Source organism: Haliotis rufescens, unplaced genomic scaffold (genome assembly GCF_023055435.1).
Source record: "Haliotis rufescens isolate VD_foot unplaced genomic scaffold, xgHalRufe1.0.p SCAF_48, whole genome shotgun sequence".
Lineage (NCBI taxonomy): Eukaryota > Metazoa > Mollusca > Gastropoda > Lepetellida > Haliotidae > Haliotis > Haliotis rufescens.
The window spans coordinates 704,767-724,091 of NW_025964201.1; the positions used below are offsets into that span (position 1 = coordinate 704,767).

The 19,325-nt window shown below is 38.2% G+C and overlaps 1 long non-coding RNA gene across 1 annotated transcript; it reads right to left on the minus strand.

Annotated features, from left to right (window-relative positions):
* Positions 1-2,662: 2,662 nt before the first annotated feature.
* Positions 2,663-19,298, minus strand: LOC125372801. Its single transcript, XR_007218234.1, has 2 exons — positions 19,166-19,298; positions 2,663-3,000 (listed from the first exon to the last, which is right to left on the minus strand). It is a non-coding gene; the product is annotated as an uncharacterized LOC125372801 (long non-coding RNA).
* Between the last annotated feature and the right edge of the window lie 27 nt (positions 19,299-19,325).

Sequence of the window (19,325 nt, forward strand, 5' to 3'; positions counted from 1 at the left end):
GTAAACCCAATAAAAGGTAATTTTTAAAATGTCAAGAATGGACAAATTAGAATTATAAAACCAGAAGAAAGCTTCAGTGAAATCTTATGATGACACCTCTTGTTACTACACCTCCACACATACCCCTCACCCCTACTGCAGTCCCTCCTCCTGCTAATCACACCATTCTCACACTTACAGCAAGGCCCTCCAAACTGTCCTATCACGCCTACATCCTCTAACCAGTCCAAAAGTCTCCCCTTATCCCTGCACAATTCATACAAATCATCATACACAATCCTACTGTCAGATATTCTTGAAAAGTAATTGAGCAAAGTGACAAAATATATACCATCCGTGCAAAGTACTACGAGCGTAGTGGCGTTCGTAGTTACGAGTCCATATAAGGAAAGTCACATGATCAGTTACGTGACGTCTTACGTCATTTATGTCCCGCCCACAAAGAACACGAAGTCGACACCTCGAGAATACGGGTTTACTTTCTATCGAAAACTCTCGGACCTCTTTGGGGTCCTTTTAGGGTCCTTTTTGCTCAAAAATGCCTCCTAACGGATTTTCGTGCGCGCTTATGTATACGAAACACCCGAAGTGGGTACCCAAATACTGCAGTTGACCCCAGCTTTTACTCCTTGGGCGTTTTACTGTCGATGACTGACTCGAATCCATGATCGGGTGATAATAATATCACTGGCGTCGTCTGCTGACAGAGTGAAGGGATTCCCCTGTAAAGTAATGACGTCATTGGGAAAATCCCCCTATATTCCCACCTCCATCACTGGAGAGCGACGATTTTAACAACCAAACCAACCATCTTGCATACAACCTCTTGCTGTTAGTTGCTAACGTGTGATCTTTGGTATACTCGCTGTACAGCTGATCAGTTGGTATACTACCAGCATCTCTGTATTCTACAGTTAAAAACAACCTGTGCAAGAAGGAAAATATGCTATTACAAAATACAGAAACACATGTGAGACCAATTTTTATAAATTTCAGTTTGTACTTGAAGTAAAGGAACATCTATCTGAATAAAAAGAAAAAAGAAAACACTAGATTGTAGGTTACTAGGTTGAATTCTGTTATTGTCTCTTCCTGGACACAAAATCAAATTGGACTCTATTAGCTGCCTGGTGATGTCTTTCACTAAAAGGTGGCCTATGGAAATTGTGAAGGCAATATTGTTATTTTTAACCAGTTGACTTAAAGATATTTGATAGCAACCAATTTCCATCTTTCTCATTTCATGTATACTCAATTTAATACCATAATGGAGATTTGAGCATGTTTAATGAATAGAATTATTACCTTACACTTATACCATATTTATTTATTGTTTGTTTGTTGTTTTATGCCGCACTCAGTTATTTTCCAGCGGCCTGTAAATAATCGAGTCTCGACTATACAAACCAGCGATTGATATCATAAGCATCGATCCATGGATTTTGGATAGGATGACATGCATCAACCAAGTCAGCGAGAGAGACGAGCTGCTTTCCACGCCTCATATTTATACCCGTAACATACCCAAGCTAATTACCTCCCACAGCCATTGCATACCGCTAAGGAGAAAGCAGTTTCTCTTATTCATAATGCACTCAATCGAGAGAAACATCATTTCTTCGCTCCATACCCGTGAAGGTCCGGGATAGAATGGTCTTCAGCAACCCATGCTTGCCGTAAAAGGTGACTATGCTTGAGGTAAAAGGCGACTAACGGGATCGGGTGGTCAGGCTCGCTGACTTGGTTGATGCAGGTCATCGATCCCAATTGCGTGGATCGATGCTCATGATGTCAATCACTGGATTGTCTGGTCCACACTCGATTATTTACAGACCGCCGTCATATAGCTGGAATATTGCTGAGTGCGGCGTTAAACAACAAACAAACAAACAAAACAAAACCCTCCATACTATGCAATGCTACATACCCAGACATACATACATACAACATAACACCAATCGTTACAATGGCCCGGTCGCAGTGTCGATACGGGCAGAGACTCAAAGAAAGTCTCAAGCCCTAGAGACAGGGAAACAGACAGTCGTCTCTGAAGATGATCTTTTATGTAACCGGCCTTGGCATTTTCACTTCTCCAGCGTCCGTGTCTTTTAAATATTCGATCTCGTACGCCGTTGTTTGCCGCTGCTGACACCCCACCACTACGCAAGCTATGAAGCCCATAACTTGATGTTTCACACAAATGACGTAAAAGCGTCTATAAACAATTCTCTCAGGCGAGTGTAAGACAAAGGGGAGTCACATTTCCTAAGTTTATAACCATTCTTCGTCTTAGTAATGCTTCTAAAAATATATTCATCAGAATGAGTCAATATTTCGGATAAAGTAAAGTATTCTTCCAAACTTGTAACTGGACATAATTTTGGATTTGTCCTACCATTGACAATCCATGAACCGTCTCTGTATATGTCCGTTTTTGATTGTTCAATAAATAACATTATATGACAATGTCAGATCGTCTAAAGTGTTATAGCTCTTCTGATCTCAGGAATCCTGAATATGCTACAAGGCACATACACATAATCCTTGAATTACAAAGTGTAGGATTTAGCATGGTTACATCAGCTAATTTCTCTAATAAATTTACGGTGATCGGCTCCTTTTTAATTAACACATTTGGCCAGTCTTCTTTTTGCCGCTTCTAAAACATTTTTGACTAAACCATTCTCAGTCGGGCTTTGCAATCCTACTATCAAATGAGCATGGCGAATACTATAAAACGCAGTTAGCACAGGAGCAAATTTAAACGATTCACTCTGCTGAACAACAGACAGCAACTATAATGCGCAGTGTAAAGGTGAAATCGGTGACCTCGTAGCCATTAAACAAGAATTAGCCCACCGTTCCCACGCATCAAGGCCATATCTGTATTTCCTAGCAGTGGTATCCGCTATACAATTCGTCAGCAGATCAGGCAAACCAACCCCCTCAACCCAGGAGGTAACGCCTTTAACTCCTCTCCGTAAGCGCAAATTATCACATCTGTAAACAGAAAATGCACATTCAACATATGCTGAAATCAACACGCAGAGCTAGCATATCAACAGCAAATCTTGTTGTCCAAACAATCCGGAACATTGCTAGGTGCGGCGTTAAACAACAAACCAACCAATCAACCAACCACACCCTTCCAGCTGACTGTGAAACAAGCCAGAACCGCACATCCCGGGTTATAATACCTGGAATTAAAACATGGCAAATTAGCATTGTACCAAGATGCAAATCAACATCGTGAGGACCCCATCTTGCATCTATATGCTTAAATATGTGATTCGAAATGGACCAATCATTGTAGTCAACAATTTTACTCAACATATCTTCGGTCTCATTCTCTGAACGCGGGATCCACTGCATATTCAGATTAACATTTTGACTTGAAAACAACTTAAATAGGTCCATAACTATTCTTTGTAATTGCGGTTTCATACTACCACTATGGTAACCACATTTGGATTGTCTGTACACCACAATATATTACGATGTCTCTGTTGTGAAATAAAACTTTGCAGAACAAAAAACCGGCCTTGAGTTCGCACCATGTAGAACTATTTTAGCCTCCTCTTCTGACCACTGACCATGGGATTAAGCAGCATCCATTTCAACACAATACCCTCCATATCCGGTATCACTGGCGTCACTGTACACAACTCGACTCACAACTGAACTCTTGATCAGTGCTGTTCTCGACAAACGAGCAATGTTTTCTCTCCAATACTGTAACTGTTCAATGCTCTGTAACGACAATTTAACGTTGCTGTTCCACGATGAAGCTATCAAAACATCAATACTGAGAAATTTAGTCATTAATTGTAAAACCTTTCCCGTAACTAGTTTCATTGCTATGATTTGTCCGATAATCGCAGCAACACGTCGCACTGGTTGATAAGAGCGCCTATTCACTAAAATAAATGTAATCGTTTCAATCGCCTTATCTAACTTTCTCTGAGGAACAGATAAACACCGAGTGTTTGTATCCATGTGAAGACCTAGCCACTCAATAGACTGCGAATGTGAACATAGTGATTTTTCGAATTTGGGTACAAATCCAGACTTGATCAAATCTTCTTTTATAGCCTCGCCTGACGAACGTGTAATAAGTTCCGATTGAGCTGATAAAAGACCGTCATCTAAAAAGGTGACCACTTTCTTCCCTTCAGAACGGCATTTAATGACTAACTGGGGTGTAACATTAGAAAACACATAAGTGCTGAAGTTAAGGTAAGACATATTGCATAACACCCGAAGCATTTTTCCATGAAAAAACTAGGAATTCAGTATGGCCTTCAAACATGTCTATATGATGATATGCTGAATGCATATCAAATTTTATCAACCAATTGTTGACATTAATATATTCAAGAGCAGTTTTCCAATCTTCATTTTTGATTGACTTTTTGCTAACGTAATTGTTAACGCTGGACAGGTCTAAAATCAAACGCTATTTCGCCGACGACTGTATACACACCGAAAGAGGGTTAACGATGTACGGTGGAGACTCACATTCAATAATTAATTGTTTCTTATGCAATTCTAAAATAGCTTGGTTAACAAACTCTGCATGTCTCAACGCCGACTTGTTATTTCGTAACTCCATCTTTGGAGGCCTGGAAATAAAAGGAATTTTATATCCATTGTCTATATTATCAATTATGTATTGAGACGCACCAATATTGTACCAGAATTGAATGCAAGACTTTAACCGACCCTTCACTATGATTTCTGCTAATCCCTGTTCATATTCATAATAATCATTAGTAAGGGCAATATCATAATCATCAAGCATATTGTTTTCCGAACTACACTTAACTGACAAGTCTGTATCCTGCCTAAGAGGCACTGGATGCTGTGGCGTTGACACCCGTCGTAGCCCTGGTTATACTTCTTGTACGGTAGGTTGGTTGTTTGGTTGTTTGGTTGGTTGTTATTTTACGCCGCAATCAGCAATATTCCAGCTATATGACGGCGGTCTGTAAATAATCGAATCTGGACAAGACGATCCAGTGATTGATATCATGAGCATTTTTCACATTTACTCTCATACTAGTTAATTCACAAACTTTAAAAAAAACCTATCTTTTTTGCAACTTTAATGTAGTATCGGCAACTGCAGAAACATCGGCAAACATGAGAGCAAATTGATTTTTTGCATCAAGATATTGGTAGGTAGGTAGGTAGGATTCTGGATTCTCAGATCCCTGACAGATTCCAAAAATGGTGGGGTATAATATTGGGGGTATACTCAGATCTATGGCAGCTTCCATATATGAGGCAGATATTGGCGCTTACTCAGATCTTTGGCAGATTATCATATAATACGTATCAATAATTGGCAAATTCTAAAGCGCTAACGTCGTATAGATTCGTATATAGCGGCAGACTTCGATGATCAACGGCCCTCAACGTGGTGATCTCGGGATTATTTTGATCATTTCATCTTTGGAACAGCATCGTCGGTGCAGGGATTGCATATCGGTACTTTTCTTATAAAAAACGTTCCCCGACGTTTTATCATAGAAACATATTTCTAACAGCTTCCACACCATACTCTGATTCCAATGAGAATCTGCCACGGATAAGAACTGCTCAAAACTGCTGCATGAATTCTCAGCGGGCTAGCACCATAAAACGGGCATTAGACCGGGCTAGTACACGCAGCCACACACAGGACCATGTAACTAATAATAATAACAAACAAACCCGCAGATAAGGCCTCCCCAAATGGTTTTCTGCGAGTTTGTTGATTATCATTAATAGTCATATGGTCTTGTGTACACACACACACACACACACACACACACACACACACACACACATGGATGCACCTCGCTATATAAGTGCAATAATTTTGACTCAAACGAAATTTCACCTCACTGACAACTGAGTACATATATTTTATATCCATTGTCTATAATATCAATTATGTATTGAGACGCACCAATATTGTACCAGAATTGAATGCAAGACTTTAACCGACCCTTCACTATGATTTCTGCTAATCCCTGTTCATATTCATAATAATCATTAGTAAGGGCAATATCATAATCATCAAGCATATTGTTTTCCGAACTACACTTAACTGACAAGTCTGTATCCTGCCTATGATGCACTGGATGCTGTGGCGTTGACACCCGTCGTAGCCCTGGTTATACTTCTTGTACGGTAGGTCGGTTGTTTGGTTGGTTGTTATTTTACGCCGCAATCAGCAATATTCCAGCTATATGACGGCGGTCTGTAAATAATCGAATCTGGACAAGACGATCCAGTGATTGATATCATGAGCATTGATCCACGCGATTGGGATCGATTACCTGCATCAACCAAGTCAGCGAGCCTGACCACCCGATCCCGTTAGTCGCACCTTACGATAAGCATAGTCGCCTTTTACGGCAAGCATGGGTTGCTGAAGACCAATTCTACCCAGGATCTTCACGGTAGGGTAGGTACATTCCCGGATGTAGTGCGTGAACTCGCCGCAAAAATGGCACCCTCCTTGTCTCGAAACCTTTGACCCAAAAGGGCTGCATGAAAGGAACGCTATGCACAGGAGTAGTAGCAGGTAGAGCATACTGTACGTGCGGCGCTGAGATCGACCTGTGAGGAGCACGAGATCCATAAGGGTTCTTGCGATTTTGTTTCAATGTTAGTTTTTTGACAGCTTTTGATTCCGCTTTCACAATTTTCATGTCATCATCCGAATCTGAATCATTTGAAACATAATGTTTAACGGTCTCCCAACTGCCTTCCGACGAATCTGCAATTTTTATCAGCCTATTTCATTTCTTTAATTTCCCGATAGCTTCTTGCACACACCTTGACATATCATCATAATTCCCATTCTGAATGGTTTGTCTGGTACTAAGAAAATCTTCTAAAACTTCCGAATTAACATTAAATTGAATTCGATTTCCTTCCCTTGACCAAGAATATTCTGTTTCATTCTTAAACTTTTTCAAACCTTTGGCTTGCTGAATAAATTCTTCTCTTCGGTGAGAATTATTTTCCCACACAGCACTCTCAATATCTCTTTGATTAGTGTCCATTTTTTCAAAATGGCGTCAAGGTTTCCCGCTGTATATGGATCGTCTTGAGACATAATTGAACTTGACGCTTATGTTCAGTGTTACTGCCGTGCTGACTAGAGAGAGGGACGAGCTGCTTTCCACGCCCCTTATTTATACATATAACATACCAAAGCTAATTACCACCCTTAGCCATTTAGCAGTTTCTCTCTTATTCATAATGCACTCAACCTAGAGAAACATCATTTCTCAACAGACCACTAGGAAACAATTCAGAATGCACTATTCTGTATGGGACCAATTTTTATGTGGATTTCCAAAATCAAATGGAACTCTATCAGCTGCCTGGTAATGTTCACAAGTACAAAGAATAGGACTATGGAGAAACACTTTTGCTGCAAAGATAAATAACATTGGTGAGGCAGCCTATTTCTATCTAGAGTGATTGATCTACACCAACATTTAACTTACCTGTGACATAAGCTGAGGTAGAGCTCTACCACATTCGTCTAGTGCCATATTAATGCATGTAGTTTTACTAACTTTCAGAAAATATTTTCACATTTGTCTGAACATTTTCAGCAATTTTACAGTATGTTGTTTCCCAGATTTCTGACCAACAGCACAATATTGGTGTAATCATTGCATCAAAACTCTTGAAAAGATCGGTGCAATTAATATAACCTGCTCTCTTTTGACACCTGCATTTTGCAGGGCTTTATTTGCTTGCAATGCGATGTGGGACTGGTTTAGTCCAAACTAGTCTGGGTGTAAAAGCTATACCTAAATATCCATAAAATCACACCACCTCAAGCTTCTGGCCATGAAGATACCTATTCTCAGTGTCGCAGTGGGCCGCTCTTATGAAAGACCATAACCTTTTTCACATTTACTCTCATACTAGTTAATTCACAAACTTTAAAAAAAACCTCTTTTTTGTAACTTTAATGTAGTATCGGCAACTGCAGAAACATCGGCAAACATGAGAGCAAATTGATTTTTTGCATCAGGATATAGGTACGTAGGTACGTAGGTAGGTAGGACTCTGGATTCTCAGATCTCTGACAGATTCCAAAAATGGTGCAAATTATCATATAATACGTATCAATAATTGGCAAATTCTACAGCGCTAACGTCGTATAGATTCGTATATAGCGGCAGACTTCGATGATCAACGGCCCTCAACGTGGTGATCTCGGGATTATTTTGATCATTTCATCTTTGGAACAGCATCGTCGGTGCAGGGATTGCATATCGGTACTTTTCTTATAAAAAACGTTCCCCGACGTTTTATCATAGAAACATATTTCTAACAGCTTCCACACCATACCCTGATTCCAATGAGAATCTGCCACGGATAAGAACTGCTCAAAACTGCTGCATGAATTCTCAGCGGGCTAGCACCATAAAACGGGCATTAGACCGGGCTAGTACACGCAGCCACACACAGGACCATGTAACTAATAATAATAACAAACAAACCCGCAGATAAGGCCTCCCCAAATGGTTTTCTGCGAGTTTGTTGATTATCATTAATAGTCATATGGTCTTGTGTACACACACACACACACACACACACACACACACATGGATGCACCTCGCTATATAAGTGCAATAATTTTGACTCAAACGAAATTTCACCTCACTGACAACTGAGTACATATATTTTATATCCATTGTCTATAATATCAATTATGTATTGAGACGCACCAATATTGTACCAGAATTGAATGCAAGACTTTAACCGACCCTTCACTATGATTTCTGCTAATCCCTGTTCATATTCATAATAATCATTAGTAAGGGCAATATCATAATCATCAAGCATATTGTTTTCCGAACTACACTTAACTGACAAGTCTGTATCCTGCCTATGATGCACTGGATGCTGTGGCGTTGACACCCGTCGTAGCCCTGGTTATACTTCTTGTACGGTAGGTCGGTTGTTTGGTTGGTTGTTATTTTACGCCGCAATCAGCAATATTCCAGCTATATGACGGCGGTCTGTAAATAATCGAATCTGGACAAGACGATCCAGTGATTGATATCATGAGCATTGATCCACGCGATTGGGATCGATTACCTGCATCAACCAAGTCAGCGAGCCTGACCACCCGATCCCGTTAGTCGCACCTTACGATAAGCATAGTCGCCTTTTACGGCAAGCATGGGTTGCTGAAGACCAATTCTACCCAGGATCTTCACGGTAGGGTAGGTACATTCCCGGATGTAGTGCGTGAACTCGCCGCAAAAATGGCACCCTCCTTGTCGTGAAACCTTTGACCCAAAAGGGCTGCATGAAAGGAACGCTATGCACAGGAGTAGTAGCAGGTAGAGCATACTGTACGTGCGGCGCTGAGATCGACCTGTGAGGAGCACGAGATCCATAAGGGTTCTTGCGATTTTGTTTCAATGTTAGTTTTTTGACAGCTTTTGATTCCGCTTTCACAATTTTCATGTCATCATCCGAATCTGAATCATTTGAAACATAATGTTTAACGGTCTCCCAACCGCCTTCCGACGAATCTGCAATTTTTATCAACTTATTTCATTTCTTTAATTTCCCGATAGCTTCTTGCACACACCTTGACATATCATCATAATTCCCATTCTGAATGGTTTGTCTGGTACTTAGAAAATCTTCTAAAACTTCCGAATTAACATTAAATTGAATTCGATTTCCTTCCCTTGACCAAGAATATTCTGTTTCATTCTTAAACTTTTTCAAACCTTTGGCTTGCTGAATAAATTCTTCTCTTCGGTGAGAATTATTTTCCCCCACAGCACTCTCAATATCTCTTTGATTAGTGTCCATTTTTTCAAAATGGCGTCAAGGTTTCCCGCTGTATATGGATCGTCTTGAGACATAATTGAACTTGACGCTTATGTTCAGTGTTACTGCCGTGCTGACTAGCGAGAGGGACGAGCTGCTTTCCACGCCCCTTATTTATACATATAACATACCAAAGCTAATTACCACCCTTAGCCATTTAGCAGTTTCTCTCTTATTCATAATGCACTCAACCTAGAGAAACATCATTTCTCAACAGACCACTAGGAAACAATTCAGAATGCACTATTCTGTATGGGACCAATTTTTATGTGGATTTCCAAAATCAAATGGAACTCTATCAGCTGCCTGGTGATGTTCACAAGTACAAAGAATAGGACTATGGAGAAACACTTTTGCTGCAAAGATAAATAACATTGGTGAGGCAGCCTATTTCTATCTAGAGTGATTGATCTACACCAACATTTAACTTACCTGTGACATAAGCTGAGGTAGAGCTCTACCACATTCGTCTAGTGCCATATTAATGCATGTAGTTTTACTAACTTTCAGAAAATATTTTCACATTTGTCTGAACATTTTCAGCAATTTTACAGTATGTTGTTTCCCAGATTTCTGACCAACAGCACAATATTGGTGTAATCATTGCATCAAAACTCTTGAAAAGATCGGTGCAATTAATATAACCTGCTCTCTTTTGACACCTGCATTTTGCAGGGCTTTATTTGCTTGCAATGCGATGTGGGACTGGTTTAGTCCAAACTAGTCTGGGTGTAAAAGCTATACCTAAATATCCATAAAATCACACCACCTCAAGCTTCTGGCCATGAAGATACCTATTCTCAGTGTCGCAGTGGGCCGCTCTTATGAAAGACCATAACCTTTTTCACATTTACTCTCATACTAGTTAATTCACAAACTTTAAAAAAAACCTATCTTTTTTGTAACTTTAATGTAGTATCGGCAACTGCAGAAACATCGGCAAACATGAGAGCAAATTGATTTTTTGCATCAGGATATAGGTACGTAGGTACGTAGGTAGGTAGGACTCTGGATTCTCAGATCTCTGACAGATTCCAAAAATGGTGCAAATTATCATATAATACGTATCAATAATTGGCAAATTCTACAGCGCTAACGTCGTATAGATTCGTATATAGCGGCAGACTTCGATGATCAACGGCCCTCAACGTGGTGATCTCGGGATTATTTTGATCATTTCATCTTTGGAACAGCATCGTCGGTGCAGGGATTGCATATCGGTACTTTTCTTATAAAAAACGTTCCCCGACGTTTTATCATAGAAACATATTTCTAACAGCTTCCACACCATACCCTGATTCCAATGAGAATCTGCCACGGATAAGAACTGCTCAAAACTGCTGCATGAATTCTCAGCGGGCTAGCACCATAAAACGGGCATTAGACCGGGCTAGTACACGCAGCCACACACAGGACCATGTAACTAATAATAATAACAAACAAACCCGCAGATAAGGCCTCCCCAAATAGTTTTCTGCGAGTTTGTTGATTATCATTAATAGTCATATGGTCTTGTGTACACACACACACACACACACACACACACACACACACACACACATGGATTCACCTCGCTATATAAGGGGAATAATTTTGAATGTAACTCAAACAAAATTTCACCTCACTGACAACTGACGTACAGGAAAAGATATGTCTTTCAGTGGAGGCCTACGGGATGTATATTGTCATGGTACGGTATATAGAAATGAGTCGTAGAGCAATCTACAAGAATGACTAATGACTAAAATATTTAAAATTGAACACAAGCACCATATAATAAAACGCTTGCAAATTGTAATGATTATGTTATGAGAAATAGATAGTTAGTCTAGAGAAATAGACTCAATGACTTACAGACCGCCGTCATATAGCTGGAATATTGCTGAGTGCGGCGTTAAACAACAAACAAACCAAACAAACAAACAATAGATATAGGGGGGCACGGGTGGCCCAGTCGTCTAAGTTGAGTTGCGTCCCTTGGGCGCGCCAGAAACCTATGATTGTGGGTTCGAATCCCGGTTCGCCCAAATTATGTTTCAAGGTTTGTCAGCACCATACCCGTGCTCGTGGGTTTCACCGAAGTAGTAAACGTCTTAGTCCTGCATCACTTCGGGCTTTCCTCCCACATTAAGCTGACACGCCGTGATATAACTGGAATATTGTTAAAAGCGGCGTTAAACCAAACTCACTCACTCACAATCGCATGTTGTTAAAAATCAGTGTAGTCGGATACAGTACATAGTTCGAGATGGGAACCCTACACAAACAAGCAAAAAGAATCATATTTAACTGAAGAATGATGAGGAAATGTAAACCGTTCCCTGATAAGCAGTAATTATAAATGCGACAATGCAACGCTTTCACAAAACGAATCAAGTTTAATTTAATATCATTTATTTAATTTAATTTAATTGTGTATGTACTCTTCAATATCAAATGAATAAATTGATTTGATTAGCTGAAAGTCAACGTACTGTATCAGTATCTTAGGAATACAAACTTAATTAAACCAAAGCTGACCTTTGTTTGAATGTAAACATTTTTTCCGTGTTATTTGCATGATTATTATCTGAACAAATCAGACTTAAATATACTCCTTCAAAAAGAAACGCATAACCAGAATTAGTGCAGTCTCTTCATAAGAGACGACATTCTGCAAACAGGGTACGTGTCTAATGTGAAGAAAATACCCGGAAAATGACAACTGAGAATTCTTCATCTCGTGTATCTACCACTAATGTCTGGCATCGCATGCCCATGAGTGTTGATCACAGGTTCGGCCTCCAGTGCATGTGCACCTGTTGCAGTGTCCATGGTTAAGGATGATGTCTGTGGGAGGACATTGTACGTAGTGGTTCCGTAGGAATGCAGTTGTTATATATGTGATGCATGTGGCGTAGCATTCACGTGTTGAAGGATGGCTTTACGATGTTTCACAAATGGAACACCGTGTGGCTGTAATTAGTTATCACAATGGTGTTGGGCTGTTACAGTGCCTTGCTCTTGCACCAGGTGTATTCTACCATTTTGGTAGACAACAGCCCACATCATTACTCTGCCACCGCATCTGTTTCAGCAGCTGATCGAAATTGATTATTCTCTGGAGTTAATGTTTTGAGATATATGTATAAAGATTTAGAGCGACAGAACACTCTCTACAAAACCGTATGACAAGAGTATGACTTCAACTCTCCAATGGTAAACTTTCACTTTATGTCGAGCAATATTCCTGCAGCTCCAGCGGCTGGTGTGTACATTTCACAACCTTTGAGATACAATCGAGCATGCTCTTTCTCCAAAGAATTCAAAGACTCTTGCTCAGAAGTTGTTTGATCAAGGCAACAACATTCAAACCCGTGTAACAGTTTCAAAAGTTTTATGGTGGACATGTGGAGGACATTTTCAAATTTGACGCAGACACCAAATGTTTCCGTGCTTTTCAGGTAAACAAGTGACTTGCCTTTGCATGTGTTTGTGATGGATGTCACCGGAAGGGCACGGTACTCTCACCTTTTTGCGAACACCGGGTATCATTATTATTTGATAGTGATTCCTAAACACGTACATGTACTCATGACACAGTCGTACTATCAACTCTGCTTTCAGCAGAGATTTCTTGTAGCTATGGAAAGGATGGTGTCGCTTATATGTAGCTACACTGTTTCTTAATCTGCAGCAAGATGTTATCGTGTATAACATAATATTGGGGAACACAAGGAATTGAACTGTTGATGGTTCACAAAACATACACCAAAATCTTGCTGACTTTACACACACCGCATCTATCATACTTACATACATCATGTCGAGTTTCCTTAACATGTGCCACATCTTGCTTACTGAACATGTGACATATCTAGCTTACTTAACATGTACCATATATAGCTTACTGAACATGTACCACATCTAGCTTACTGAACATGTACCATATCTAGCTTACTTAACATGTGACATATCTAGCTTACTGAACATGTACCACAGCTAGCTTACTGAACAGTTACCATATCTAGCTTACTTAACATGTGACATATCTAGCTTACAGAACATGTGACATATCTAGCTTACTCAACATGTACCATATCAAGCTAAATGAACATGTACCATAATCTAGTTTACTTAACAAGTTCCATATCTAGTTTACTTGACATGTACCGTATCTAGCTTTCTTAACATGTACCATATCTAGCTTACTTGACATTTACCATATCAAGCTAACTGAACATGTACCATATCTAGCTTACTTGACATTTACCATACCAAGCTAACTGAACATGTACCATATCAAGCTAACTGAACATGTACCATATCTAGTTTACTTGGCATGTACCATATCAAGCTAAATGAACATGTACCATAATCTAGTTTACTTAACAAGTTCCATATCTAGTTTACTTGACATGTACCGTATCTAGCTTTCTTAACATGTACCATATCTAGCTTACTTGACATTTACCATATCAAGCTAACTGAACATGTACCATATCTAGCTTACTTGACATTTACCATACCGAGCTAACTGAACATGTACCATATCAAGCTAACTGAACATGTACCATATCTAGCTTACTCAACATGTACCATATCAAGCTAAATGAACATGTACCATAATCTAGTTTACTTAACAAGTTCCATATCTAGTTTACTTGACATGTACCGTATCTAGCTTTCTTAACATGTACCATATCTAGCTTACTTGACATTTACCATATCAAGCTAACTGAACATGTACCATATCTAGCTTACTTGACATTTACCATACCAAGCTAACTGAACATGTACCATATCAAGCTAACTGAACATGTACCATATCTAGTTTACTTGGCATGTACCATATCTAGTTTACTTGACATGTACCATATCTAGTTTACTTAACATGTACCATATCTAGCTTTCTTAACATGTACCATATCTAGCTTACTTGACATTTACCATATCAAGCTAACTGAACATGCACCATATCTAGCTTACTTGACATGTACCATATCTAGTTTACTTAACATGTGACATATCTAGCTTACTGTACATGTACCATATCTAGTTTACTTACCATGTGACATATCTAGCTTACTTACCATGTACCATATCTAGCTTACTTACCATATACCATATCTAGCTTACTTACCATGTACCATATCTAGCTTACTTGACATGTAACATATCTACCTAACTGAACATGTACCATATCTAGTTAACTTAACATGTACCATATCTAGTTTACTTAACATGTGACATATCTAGCTTACTGTACATGTACCATATCAAGCTAACTGAACATGTACCATATCTAGTTTACTTGAGATGTACGATACCTAGCTCACTGAACATGTATCATATCTAGTTTACTTAATATGTGACATATCTAGCTTACTTAACATGTACCATATCTAGATTACTTGACATGTAACATATCTAGCTAACTGAACATGTACCATATCTAGTTAACTTAACATGTACCATATCTAGTTTACTTAACATGTGACATATCTAGCTTACTGTACATGTACCATATCAAGCTAACTGAACATGTACCATATCTAGTTTACTTGACATGAACCATATCTAGTTTACTTGACATGAACCATATCTAGTTTACTTAATATGTGACATATCTAGCTTACTTAACATGTACCATATCTAGCTTACTTGACATTTACCATATCAAGCTAACTGAACATGTACCATATCTAGCTTACTGAACATGTACCATATCTAGTTTACTTAATATGTGACATATCTAGCTTACTTAACATGTACCATATCTAGATTACTTGACATGTAACATATCTAGCTAACTGAACATGTACCATATCTAGTTAACTTAACATGTACCATATCTAGTTTACTTAACATGTGACATATCTAGCTTACTTAACATGTACCATATCTAGTTTACTTAAAATGTGACATATTTAGTTTACTTGACATGTACGATATCTAGCTTACTGAACATGTACCATATCTAGTTTACTTAACATGTGACATATCTAGCTTACTTAACATGTACCATATCTAGTTTACTTAACATGTGACATATCTCGCTTACTGTACATGTACCATATCTAGCTTACTAACCATGTACCATATCTAGCTTACTGTACATGTACCATATCTAGCTTACTTGACATGTAACATATCTAGCTAACTGAACATGTACCATATCTAGTTAACTTAACATGTACCATATCTAGTTTACTTAACATGTGACATATCTAGCTTACTGTACATGTACCATATCAAGCTAACTGAACATGTACCATATCTAGTTTACTTAACATGTACCATATCTAGTTTACTTGACATGTACCATATCTAGCTTTCTTAATATGTACCTAATCTAGCTTACTTGACATTTACCATATCAAGCTAACTGAACATGTACCATATATAGTTTACTTAACATGTACCATATCTAGCTTACTCGACATGTACCATATCAAGCTAACTGAACATGTACCATATCTAGTTCACTTACCATGTACCATATCTAGCTTACTTACCATGTACCATATCTAGTTTACTTGACATGTACCATATCCAGTTCACTTGACATGTACCATGTCTAGCTTTCTTAACATGTACCATATCTAGCTTACTTGACATTTACCATATCAAGCTAACTGAACATGTACCATATCTAGCTTTCTAAACATGTACCATATCAAGCTTTCTGAACATGTGACATATCTAGCTTACTGGACATGTACCATATGTAGCTTACTTAACATGTATCATATATTGCTTACTGAACATGTACCATATCTAGCTTACTTACCATATACCATATCTGGCTTACTTAACATGTGTCATATCTACCTTACTTACCATGTACCATATCTACCTTACTGAACATGTACCACATCTAGCTTACTTAACATGTACCATATCTAGTTTACTTGACATGTACCATATCTAGCTTACTTACCATGTACCGTATCTAGCTTACTGAACATGTACCACATCTAGCTTACTTAACATGTACAATATCAAGCTAACTGAACATGTACCATATCTAGTTTACTTGAGATGTACGATATCTAGCTCACTGAACATGTACCATATCTAGTTTACTTAATATGTGACATATCTAGCTTACTTAACATGTACCATATCTAGCTTACTTGACATTTACCATATCAAGCTAACTGAACATGTACCATATCTAGCTTACTGAACATGTACCATATCTAGTTTACTTAATATGTGACATATCTAGCTTACTTAACATGTACCATATCTAGATTACTTGACATGTAACATATCTAGCTAACTGAACATGTACCATATCTAGTTAACTTAACATGTACCATATCTAGTTTACTTAACATGTGACATATCTAGCTTACTTAACATGTACCATATCTAGTTTACTTAAAATGTGACATATTTAGTTTACTTGACATGTACGATATCTAGCTTACTGAACATGTACCATATCTAGTTTACTTAACATGTGACATATCTAGCTTACTTAACATGTACCATATCTAGTTTACTTAACATGTGACATATCTCGCTTACTGTATATGTACCATATCTAGCTTACTAACCATGTACCATATCTAGCTTACTGTACATGTACCATATCTAGCTTACTTGACATGTAACATATCTAGCTAACTGAACATGTACCATATCTAGTTTACTTAACATGTACCATATCTAGTTTACTTAACATGTGACATATCTAGCTTACTGTACATGTACCATATCAAGCTAACTGAACATGTACCATATCTAGTTTACTTAACATGTACCATATCTAGTTTACTTGACATGTACCATATCTAGCTTTCTTAATATGTACCTAATCTAGCTTACTTGACATTTACCATATCAAGCTAACTGAACATGTACCATATATAGTTTACTTAACATGTACCATATCTAGCTTACTCGACATGTACCATATCAAGCTAACTGAACATGTACCATATCTAGTTCACTTACCATGTACCATATCTAGCTTACTTACCATGTACCATATCTAGTTTACTTGACATGTACCATATCCAGTTCACTTGACATGTACCATGTCTAGCTTTCTTAACATGTACCATATCTAGCTTACTTGACATTTACCATATCAAGCTAACTGAACATGTACCATATCTAGCTTTCTAAACATGTACCATATCAAGCTTACTGAACATGTGACATATCTAGCTTACTGGACATGTACCATATGTAGCTTACTTAACATGTATCATATATTGCTTACTGAACATGTACCATATCTAGCTTACTTACCATATACCATATCTAGCTTACTTAACATGTGTCATATCTACCTTACTTACCATGTACCATATCTACCTTACTGAACATGTACCACATCTAGCTTACTTAACATGTACCATATCTAGTTTACTTGACATGTACCACATCTAGCTTACTTAACATGTACAATATCAAGCTAACTGAACATGTACCATATCTAGTTTACATAGCATGTACCATATCTAGTTTACTTACCATGTAACATATCTAGTTTACTTACCATGTACCTCATCTAGCTTCCTTAACATGTACCATATCTTGCTTACTGAACATGTGACATATCTAGCCTACTTACCATGTACCATATCTAGCTTACTGAACATGTACCACATCTAGCTTACTTAACATGTACAATATCAAGCTAACTGAACATGTACCATATCTAGTTAACATAGCATGTACCATATCTAGTTTACTTACCATGTACCATATCTAGTTTACCTGCCATGTACCATATCAAGCTAACTGAACATGTACCATATCTAGCTTACTTACCATGTACCATATCTAGTTTACTTACCATGTACCATATCTAGCTTACTGAACATGTACCTAATCTAGCTTACTTGACATGTACCATATCAAGCTAACTGAACATGTATCATATCTAGTTTACTTAACATGTACCATATCTAGCTTACTTAACATGTACCATATCTACCTTTCTTGACATTTACCATATCAAGCTTACTGAACATGTACCATATCTAGCTCACTGAAGATGTGCCATATCTAGCTTACTGAACATGTGCCATATCTAGCTTACTTACCATGTACCATATCTAGCTTATTTACCATGTACCATATCTAGCTTACTTGACATGTGCCACATCTTGCTTAATGAACATGTGACATATCTAGCTTACTTGACATATGTACTATATCAAGCTAACTGAACATGTACCATATCTAGCTTACTGAACATGTACCATTTCTAGCTTACTGAACATGTGCCACATCTAGCTTACTGAACATGTACCATATCTAGCTTACTGAACATGTGCCACATCTAGCTTACCTAAAATGATCATGACCGACTTATGTACGCAAAGTGTTTATGTCAGTGAGGCTGCCGTGGAGGCCAGATTGACAATCAGATCGGCATCTCTTGAAATAATGTCCGTGTGACCTTTTCTGGGAACATGTATGCCGCGTATCAGCTTCACTAGTTTCAGAGA